Genomic DNA, 11,079 nt, shown 5'->3' on the forward strand with positions numbered 1-11,079 from the left:
TTGAATTCGTTCAAATACAGAATTAAGACTGAACATCTGGGAGAATAAGGTGGGCAAATAAGAACTTGTGAATGTTCTAAGAGCCAGTAAGCCAAGAGTAATGCAAGCAGTGGAAACTGGAAGATTGCGATGAAGGTGGGTAGAATTGTACGATGCACTTAACCTCTATTTCAAAGCTAGGAGACTGTCTGAAATCTGCAGTGAACTCTTCGTGCCTTTCATTTTGCTTCACGTTTATAGGCCTCTTTTAGGAATGTATATCGTGTAGGAAAGAAAGCAACTGCTGGAGATTTGCTTCCGTTTCTTTTTCTTAAATTCAAATAGCACTGAATATTTTTGAATTACTTAAAGCGTACATAGTAGGATTCCAGAACCATACGATCATTTCCGTCTAATCTTTCTGTGCCTTAGTATCCTCAAGTGAAAGACGGGAGTAGAAGTGCTTCTCCCAGGGTAGTCACGAGGACTACTTTATTTACCTGCGAAGCGCTTAGAACCGTGCCTGGCTCACAATTAGTGGTCACAGTTAGGCTGCCATTATTTCAACACTGCACGGATAGGAGGTAAGTGAATCCGGCTTATTGCAGCGTTCTCCTAGCATCTGTCGTGTTTCTCGTTTATGATTTGGCTCGGGGCGGCTCATCCTGGTGGTGACTTGAGGGAACAGTCTTCGATACCGTACGGGGCTTCGGGCTGGTTCGGGTCTACCTGCGCCAGCTCTGCACCTGGGCGACCTTGGCTTAGCCCACACGGATGACTCAATCGGCCAGGCGTCTGGGCGCCTGTCCTCTTCCTCCGCCCAGGCCGCCGACCCCCTGGCTCCCCAGCGGGGCCTCCTCCTGCCACGTGACGCCCCCGCCAGGGGCCCCAGCGCCCTCCTCGCGGACGCGCCGTTCCGGCTCCCGGGCTCCGCCTGTGCGCGGCCTCCTCGGCGCAGCCATCCTCGCGGCTGCCGAGGGCGGCAAAGCCCACGGCATCTGCCATTTGTCATTCAGCCCGTCGGTACCGCCCCGAGCCTTGATTTAGACACGTCTGGGGCGTATTCTGGCCTCACTCTCCTGGCGGACGGACGGACGAACGGACGGGGCGGCTCTCCTCCCAGCCCGGCGGACCGCGGGCCTTGGCGCGCGGGGTGCTTCCCCGGGTCGCCGTCATGGCCGCGGAGGCGGCGCGCCCGAGCTGCCTTGCCTGAGTTCCGGGGGGCTCTTGACCCCGCAGGGTAGGTGGTTGGGGTGCTCGTGGCCCGGCTCGGTGGCGGTGGGGCCCGCTGCGGGCCTGGGGGGCGGCGGGGCGGCGGCATTGCCGCGGAGCGAGGACCGTCCTGGGCTCCGTGCCGCGCTGGGGAGGGTGTGCCGGTGCCGACGCGCCGCGTACGTGACGGGGTCCGGGGCTCCTCGGGACGAAGTGTGAAACTCCGACAAATTGTCACCGGCCAAGCCAAGTTGACTTGAACAAAACATTCTTTCAGCTGGCCGTTTTTAATGCCGCTTTTTGAAGCATTTGTGTATATTTGGTATGCAGTAAATAGACTCGACTTTTGAAACCTGGCACGCTAACCTTGCCAAAAGGCCAAAAAGGAAAAAAAGAAAAGAGAAGAAAAAAGTCTCTTAAAAGTAGTAACGTGACTAAACATGAAACGTCTGCATTCATGTTCATTATGGAAAATGTGATTCGTTTTATCCTTCAATATTACGGACTCTGTCAGATACACCCTTAAAACTGTTTAAGAGTGGGGGCTCCTAAAAATTTACTACATTAGGATAACTGATAATGCAACTTTGGTTATTTAGTCTCAGCATGAAACTTTAAGGACGGTGGTGGGGATTTTTACTTCTTAATAAATATACTTCTGTAATTTTGACTTTTTTCCCCCAACAAACGTGTTACTTTTATGTTTTAGGAAACCAATAAAAATTAAAAATAGAAGCACTCAGCTTAGGTCCTCCTTCTTCCAGGAATCCTTCCCTAACCCCTCCCTCCCCAGGCAGGATCGGAGGCCCCTCCTGTGAGCTTTCTGGGGCCTCACTGAGGTCCGGGTCCCTTATGTCCTCCCCACCCCCCTGTGTATTAACCCATCAGTCTCGCTCGGAGTCCAGTGGATACATAGCACATGGTAAGTGATTAGTTCTGTTTTATGACCGAAGGAAGAGATAAAACGGTCTGATGTTTTAAAGTTTTGGCTCTAAAATTACATAGTGGCATATTTATATACACTCAGATTAAAAAACACTTATTTAAAAGTTAAGGATCTAGAAAAGTTGCCCCTGTCCGATGTCTGTGTTACACATCCTGAACAGTCCCACCCCTAGGTGTTTATCCTCTAGAGCGATGTTTTTCAAAGTTGGAAGCCCATTTTAGTGAGTCGTGAAATCAGTTAAGTGGATAATGATCAGAATTTGTAAAACACGAATTAACAGAGAATAGAAAATAACAGACTATGTCTCAGGTCATCGGGTATTTGCTTCATGAAACAACCCCCCCCCCCCTTCAGTTTTATACACACACAGATGTGTGTCATGATGTAAAACGTCATTCCTTAGTATGAGTCATGGTCAAAAAAGTTTGAAAGCCACTGCCCTAGATAAATTTTCATACATATACACAAGCAGACATGTATGAGGTTTACTATGGTGTTATTTGTAATACTCCAAAGCTGGATGCCTTGTTGTCTATCTGAAGGAGAACGGTAAATTATATTCATAAAATGGAACCTACCCAGAACAGTGGTGAATGAAGTAGTTTTGTGTTTCAACATAAATGTGTCTCAATAATGTTGAGCCAACCAAAAAAAAAAAAAAAAAAAAAGAAAACCAGCAGACAAAAAAAACCTCAGGTTGTTGAAGAGGATATCATTCAGTATTCTATGAGAAATTCAGAACTTGGTGAAATAAAGCTGTTGTTTAGAGATTCATATATAGGCATGAAAAGTAAGGAGTAGTTGTGAATAAATTGATACCCTAAAAGTCAAGCTGGTGGTTTTCTCCTGGGGGGATCAAGGCGGAAGCGGGGAGATTGAGAAGGGACATACTGAGGACTTTTGGATGCTGGACATGCTTTATCTCCTGACCTGGGCAATGGTTACATCAGTGTTTGCTTTTATTACTCTTTGTTAAACGATATATGTAATGTCTATGTATCACAAAGTATCCCCCCAAATCTATTAAAATATGGGTGTTGCGAAATGAAGCCTGAATCCAGGGCTCTAGTCTATTCATATTTCCTAGCTTTTCTTTAAAAAGAGAAAAGTTGTGATCAGGGATAGGTATCTAGGGAGTTTACACAATATCCGTAATGTTTTATTTCATAACTTGTAGGGTGGATATGTCTATGTTCATTGAATTGTTTATATGCTTTTATATTTAATTTTTTTAAATAGAAGAAAAATAAAATTCATAGATAACATTTTGAACATTTGGTGTGTTTGCTTTCCGAAAAGTGACTGTTATGTATTTTTTTATAAAATTGAAATTATATTTTATACAGTAACATAAGCTAAAATCAAGTTCTTTTATGAAAAATTTAAATACTAAAAAGTATATAGAAAACCTAACGGACCTTCACGGACCCTCATCGAGGATTTTTAAATGTTAACATGCTGTCCTGTGCACTTCAACAGTTTCAATTCCTCCGTCACTTTAGGCCACATTCCAAGTGCTCAATAGTTACATATGACTAGTGGCTATTATATTATATTTTACTGTACTATTTTATATTATACTGTATTATATTCTATAACAAAACACTTCCATCATTGCAGCAATTTCTGTTGGAAAACATGGTTCAAGGTGCAAATCCTTTGTTGGTTATGTAAACTGCAGACAATCTTTTCTTTGTGTTTTCGTGTCTTAAGATATTCTCCTCCATTAGGGAAATGTACTTAGAAGTTTTTTCTAAGTGTTAAAGTTTCTGTTCTTTTACACAATTAGTTCTTTAACTTACCTGCCTTGTAGGTGTATAGATACGTATTTTTTAAATTTATGTTGTGAGATCAGGACGAATTCATTCTCTTTTTTTCTGGGTGGAGTGGCAGTGAACCCCGCACCAGTACCAGCTCTCTCATATACATCTTCCCAGATATGCTTGGGCTCATTTCTGGGCTCTTCACTCTGGTCATGGATTTGTCTCCACGAATACTACACATTTTTTTATTTACTGTTGCTTTCTACGTAGTCTATTTTTCCAATTCTAAGAATTAAAAATTTTTTCGTTAGGATTTTTTTTCCCTTCCCCATGAGTTTTTTAGAAGTATTCTCTAGTTCTAAATGTGGAAGGTTTTGTGAGTTATCCTTTTGTTATTGATATCTAACTTGCACTGTAGTCAGCAAATGAGGGCTCTATGTTACCCATTCTTTGAAATTTGAGAATTGCTTTGTGGCCTCATGGTTAGTTTTTCAACTGCGCCTTGAATGATTGAGAAGAATATGTACTCAGACTTTTGGGGCAAGGTAGGTATAAAAACATAAATACACACGCGCGCGCGCACACACACACGTGTCTTAGATCAAGCACAAGAATTGTGATGTTCAAATCATTTTAACCTTACTAGTTTTTTGGTTTGTTTGATCTATCAATGACTGAGATAGGTGTAATAAAAAGATCACAGTAAAATAATGAATTTTCTCATTTCTTCTTGTAATTCTGTCACTTTGTAAAAGTTGAAAGTACAGTATATACGAGTTTGGAATTGCTGTATTTTGAAATCTGTAGATTGGACCATTTGTCATTCTACAGTGATGCCCTATGCCTCCCCACCAAATGCCTATTACGTTAAAATCAATTTTTAGAATACTCTAGTTATACCTTTTCAGTTAACATTTGTTTAGAAGATCTCTTTAGCACAGATGAAATCTGATTTTTTTTTTCCTGTTCTGCTCTGACAATCTTTGTCTTTTAATGGAGCTCTCAGTCCAATTAGATAAAGTATAATTAATGATATATTTAGGATTAAAGCTAATATTCTGTTTTATGGTTGTTTTTATTGTTTTCTTTGTGTTTTTTTTTTCTCTTTGCCACCTTTTGGATTTTTTCATACTCTGTTTTCTTCCCTTTTAACTAGTATGAAAATGTTTTATTTCTTTTAGTAGTTTAAAAATTTTTAATGTACAACTTAATGTAAAGTTTATTAATTCTACTTGCAAATAATTCAAAAACCTAGGTTGCTTTGACACCAGTTAATTACATGTTCTCATCTGGAGTTTTAAAATTTTTTTTTTTTTTTACGTTTACTTATTTTTGAGACCGAGAGAGACAGAGCATGAGCGGGGGAGGGTCACAGAGAGAGGGAGACACAGAATCTGAAACAGGCTCCAGGCTCTGAGCGGTCAGCACAGAGCCCGACACGGGGCTCGAACTCATATACCGCGAGATCATGACCTGAGCCGAAGTCGGTCGCCCAACCGACTGAGCCACCCAGGCGCCCCTCTCATCTGGAGTTTTAGTTAACACCTTGTTTTTTTTCCTTCTATAAATTCGACATCATGATTTTTTTTCTCTTTATGCATCCTTTGTCATTCCTTCTTGCATCTCACATCTTTCTTTGTCAAATATGTTTCAGAAGCTTGTTTATTGAAGGAATGTTGACAGTGAACTTTATCTGAAAATATCTTTTACACTTTTTTTTTTTTTAATTTTTTTTCAACGTTTTTAATTTATTTTTGGGACAGAGAGAGACAGAGCATGAACGGGGCATGAACGGGGGAGGGTCAGAGAGAGAGGGAGACACAGAATCGGAAACAGGCTCCAGGCTCCGAGCCATCAGCCCAGAGCCTGACGCGGGGCTCGAACTCGCGGACCGCGAGATCGTGACCTGGCTGAAGTCGGACGCTTAACCGACTGCGCCACCCAGGCGCCCCATCTTTTACACTTTTGAATGATGGTTTTGTCTGGTATGCAGTTGCAGGTTGACAGTTTCTTTCTCAGTCTTTTGGAGGTATCATTTCATTGACTTCTGCTTCCAATGTTACCATTAGTTCTAATAACTTATTTGTTGTTAATCTTTGTTTTTGTTTTTTTGTTTTTGTTTTTTTTTTTGCTTACTTTAAGATCTTCTCTTTTATCTTGTGGTCTACAGTTTTATGACAGTGTGTCTAGGTGTGGACATTTCGTTTATCCTGGATTGATTGTTTCCTGTCTCTAAGGTTGGGCTTTCATCAGTTCCCGAAAGTTTCATCTTTTTTCTTTCCGTGTAGTTTTCCCTCCATTTTTTTTCCTATTCTTTCTTTCAAGACTCTGCTTACACTTTGGTTAGACTTGCTCAGTCTATCCATTTCTTTTAATCTATCTTTTATATATATTATATATTTCTTGTTCATGTTGAATTCTAGATAATTTCTTCAGGTCTTTATTTTGACTTTCGTCCAGTTTTGTTTTCTCCAAAATGAGCTATAATTTACGTATAGTAAAAGCACAAAAATAAAGTGTATGGCTTTATGAAATTTACATATGTGTATGCCTGTATGATCACCACTCGGATAAAGATAGAACACATTTTCATCCCTGTAAAAGTTCCCTCCTGTGTCTTCCACACAGTGGAGCCACTCCTCTCCATCAGTCAACTCCTGTCCTGACTTCTATCACTATGAATTATTTTCAGGTGTTCTTGAACTTCATATAAATGGAATCCTATAATGTTTGTGTGTGTTTCCTTTTGTTCACAGGATATTTTAGACATTTGTCCAGGTTGCATGTATAGGTAATTTTTTGTTGTTGGCTTTATAGCAAAGGGTGGTAAACTATGACCTGTGGGCCAACAACATATTTTGGCATATAAAATTTTATTGAACATAAATATGTCCATGTATCAGGGTTGAGTAGTTAAAACAGAAACCGTATGACTTATGAAGACTAAACTATTTACTGTTTAGCCCTTTGCAGAAAAAGTTTGGTGACCCCTCTTCCACAGTATTGCATTATGCGGGTGGGACTGTAGTTCATTTATCTATTCTTTTGTTGATGACCATTTGATTTGTTTTCAGTTTTTGGTCATTCTAAATCCCATTTCTGCAGATGTTCTTGAAATTGCTGCTGGCAGACATATACTCCTATTTTATGGATATATACCAAAGTGCTAAATTGATGGTTTCAGGGTAAGTTGATTGCATTCCCATGAATATTAATAATGTTGAACTATCTTTTTATATTTATCGGCCATTGAGATTTCTTTTGTGAAGTGCTATTCAAATCTTTTGCCTACTTTTTTTAGTGGGTTATCTTTTGTTCATGATTTTAGTTCTTTATATATTCTGGACGAGAAATCTTTATCAGGTATATGTTTGCAAGCATTTTCTACCTGTCTAAAGTTTGCATACTTATTCTTTTAATTGTTGCCTTTGGATGAGCAGACTTAACTGTTATGAAGTCTGGTGATGTTTCTTGTACCCTTCCCACAGATTTTTTTTTTTTTTTTTTTTAGGCTCATTTTTGCCTACCCTCAAGGTCCTCACAGTTGGGTCTTTGATTTATCGCCAGTTGATCAGTTGATTTTTGTGTATGGTATGAGATGAGGAATATCAAGGTTTCCCATATGGACATTCAATTGCTCTACGCATTTATTGAAAAACCCTCTCATGGGACACCTGAGTGACTCAGTTGGTTAAGCATCCAACTCTCAATTTCAGCTCAGGTCATGATCCCAGGGATGTGGGATTGAGCCCTGGCTTGTGTTGGGCTCTATGCTGAGCATGGAGCCTGCTTAAGATTCCCCCACCCCTACCCCCCACCATCCCCTGCTTAATGCTCTGTCTCTCTCTCTCTCTCAACGAAAAACAAAATACCTTTCTTTTTCCATTGACTTGCAGTCATCCCTTTGTTGTAAATGAATGACCATAGGGGTGCCTGGGTGGTTCAATCAGTTGAGTGTCCCACTCTTGATTTTGGCTCTGGTCATGATCTCAGGGTCCCAGCATGGAGTGTGGAGCTTGCTTAAGATTCTCTATTTCCCTCTCCCTCTGCCCCCTCCCCTGCTTCTGTTCTCTCTCCCCAAAAGTAAATTAATTAAATTCAAAAATAAAAAAAAAATGAGTGATCATACATTTGGATGTGTTTTTGAACTCTGTTCTGTTCTATTTGGACTATATCAGTTCTTCTGTCAGTATCATACTTTCTTAATTATTGTAGTTTGTAGTAAGTCTTGACGTAAAGTAGTGTAAACCCTCCACAATTTTTTTTCTTTTTAAGGATTTTTTGGATATTTAAGTGTTACTCATTTCTCTATAAATTTTGGAATCAGCTTGTCAGCATCTATTTAAAAAAAAAAAAAAGGCTACCAGACTTTTGACTGGGATTGCATTGCCTCTACAGAATAATTTTAGAAGAATGACATCTTAAGGGAATCTTCCAATATATGAACATGGTATATCTCTCTATTGAATAAGTTTTTCAATTACTCTTAGCATTGTCTTGTTTTTTTAGTGTGAGGGACTTATATATTATTAAACTTAATTTCTAGGCATTTGAGGTTTTTTTGGATGCTGTTGTAAATGGTCTCTTTTTTCAATTTTGTTTCCAGTCCTCTTGCTAGTATCTAGAAATACAGTTGATTTTTGTATTTTGAGCTTGTATTCTATAATTTCACTAAATGCACTTTTCAGTTCTGGTAGTTTCTAGGTTGTTGGAGATTTCCTAAATGCACAATCATGTCATCTGCAAAAAAATAAAAAGTTTCACTTTGCCTTTTTTTTTTTTTTTTTTTTTTTTAAAGTTTATTTTGAGAGAGAGAGCATGCAAGCAGGGCAGGGGCAGAGAGAGAGAGGGAGAGAGAGAATCCCAAAGAGGCTCCATCCACAGTGCCAGTGCAAAGCCTGACTTGGGGCTTGAATTCATAAACTGTGAGAGCATGACCTGAGCCAAAACTAAGAGTTGGATGCTTAACCAACTGAGCCACCTAGGCTCCTCTAACTTTGTCTTTCTAATCTCTATTACTTTTTTATTTTTCTTGCCTTATTGCACTGGCTGGGAATAGCAGAATAGTATTTAACAAAAGTGTTAAAATAGACAGCCTTGGGGCTCCTGAGTGGTTCAGTTGATTAAGCATCTGACTCTTGATTTTGGCTCAGGTCATGATCTCACAGTCTTAATAAGACTCAGCCCTGAGTCAGCCTCCATGCCCAGCATGGAGCTTAAGATTCTCTCTTTCCCTCTGTCCCTGCCCCACTCATGCTCACTCTCGCTCTCTGTCTCTCTCAAAAAACAACAACAACAACAACAAAAGTACCCTTGCTTTCCCCTGATCTTAAAGGAGGATACCTCAATTCTTCACTATTAAGATTATGACACTAAAGGGGTGCCTGGGTGGCTCAGTTGGTGAAACATCAACTCTTGATTTTGGCTCAGGTCATGGTCTTGCAGTTTGTGAGTTCGAGCCCTGCGTTAGGCTCCACAACACTGAAGATGCAGAGTCTGCTTGGGATTCTCTCCCCTCCCCTCTCTCTCCCCCACCCTCTTTGCCCCTCACCACCCCTCACCTGCTCTCTCCCCCCCTCTCTTGCACATGTGCACACACATGCTGTCTCAAAATAAATTTTAAAAGATATTTAGTATACTTTTTTTTTTATAGATGCCTTTTACCAGATTGAGGAAACTTCCTTTTATTCCTGATTTACTGACATTTGTTTTCACAAATGGGTATTGAACTTTTAAATCTTTTATTTATAAAATGCTTTTAGATTTATAGAATATTTGCAAAGACAGTATAGAGTGTTCCTGTATACCCTTCACCTAGCTTCCTCTAATGTTAACATCTTACATAACCATGATACATTTACCAAAGTTAAGAAATTAACATTGGTGCAATACTATTAACTGAATGACATATTTTATTCAGATTTCCCCAGTTTTTCCACCAGTGTCCTTTTTCTGTTCCACGATCTGATCCATATACCACATGGCATTTAGTTATCAAGTCTTTCTAGTCTGCTCCAATCTGTGAAAACATTTTAGTCTTTCAGACATTGCCACTTTTGTATTTTATACAGTGTCCCTCATTTTGGGTTTGTCCAGTGTAGTCTCACAATTGGACTGAGGTTATGGACTTTGGGGAAAGAATACCAGAGGAATGTTGTGCTCTTTTTTGCATCATATCTGGGGGCACGGGATCTCCACATCAACATGTTAATCACATAGTTTAGGCAGTGTTTGCCAGGTTTCTCCATTGTAACACATTACTACTTTTCACTTCTTATACTTTATTTTGTTTAAGGAAGTCTACACTCAAAGGGATGAGAGGGAAAAGTATCAAATGATTTGTGGATATGTTAAAACTACCATGGTAATTAATAAATGTTTTGAAGTTGTGCAAATGTGCTATTTCTCAAAGTGTAGCCCACTAATTTTAGCATTCAACTGATCTTGCCTGCAGCAGTTATTATTGTGGTATTCTAATGATGATTTTCCATTTCCTTCCTTCTTTCTTTTTAAATGTTTGTTTTGAGAGAGAGCAAGCACACACACAAGCAGGGGAGGGGCAGAGGGAGAGAGAAAACCCCAAGTAGGCCCCACACTGTCAGCACAGAGCCCAATGCAGGGCTTGATCTTACAAATGATAGATTATGACCTCCATCAAAATCAAGAGTCAGATGCTCAACCAAACTGAGCCACCCAGGGGGCCCTCCATTTCTTTCATTCTTTCTACATTTATTAACTGGCATTTTCTGACTCTGGAGCTAGACTGCCTGGGTTCAATTCCTAGTTCTGCCTCTCCCTTTTTATATAGTGTAATCTTTGACAGTTACTTCTCTATATTTGGATTTTCTCACTATACGGTGTGGATAACAAGTGTCTACCATAGAAGGTTGTGGAGAGGATTAAGAGAGCTATTACATAGAAAGGGCTAACAATTATGCTTAGCCCCTAGGAAGCACCCATTTCTTTGTTCCTTAATGTGGTAGGTTATTCTCATTTTAATTATTTTAACAATTGTATAAATTATTAAATTGTCATGTACTGTTGGGTAAATCTTACATATATTTATGTGATCTGGATTAACTTTTTAAATTTTTTTCATGTAATATTCATGAGTCATAGTGGCTTTTTTTTTTTTTTTTTTTTTTGCCATGGCAAAAGACAATGAATGATAGAGTCCTT

At 39.6% G+C, this 11,079-nt stretch overlaps 1 long non-coding RNA gene across 1 annotated transcript in view; it reads left to right on the top strand.

Moving 5' to 3' along the window:
* The first annotated feature begins 682 nt into the window (after positions 1-682).
* LOC128777634 (uncharacterized) overlaps positions 683-11,079 on the top strand; it is a 31,285-nt gene continuing 20,888 nt past the window's right edge. Inside the window, exon 1 of the long non-coding RNA XR_008422868.1 lies at positions 683-1,219. This is a non-coding gene — a long non-coding RNA (uncharacterized LOC128777634). The remainder of the gene's footprint in view (positions 1,220-11,079) is intronic.

Source organism: Panthera pardus, unplaced genomic scaffold (genome assembly GCF_024362965.1).
Source record: "Panthera pardus isolate Hobbes unplaced genomic scaffold, ASM2436296v1 HiC_scaffold_17, whole genome shotgun sequence".
NCBI classification, from domain to species: Eukaryota; Metazoa; Chordata; class Mammalia; order Carnivora; family Felidae; genus Panthera; species Panthera pardus.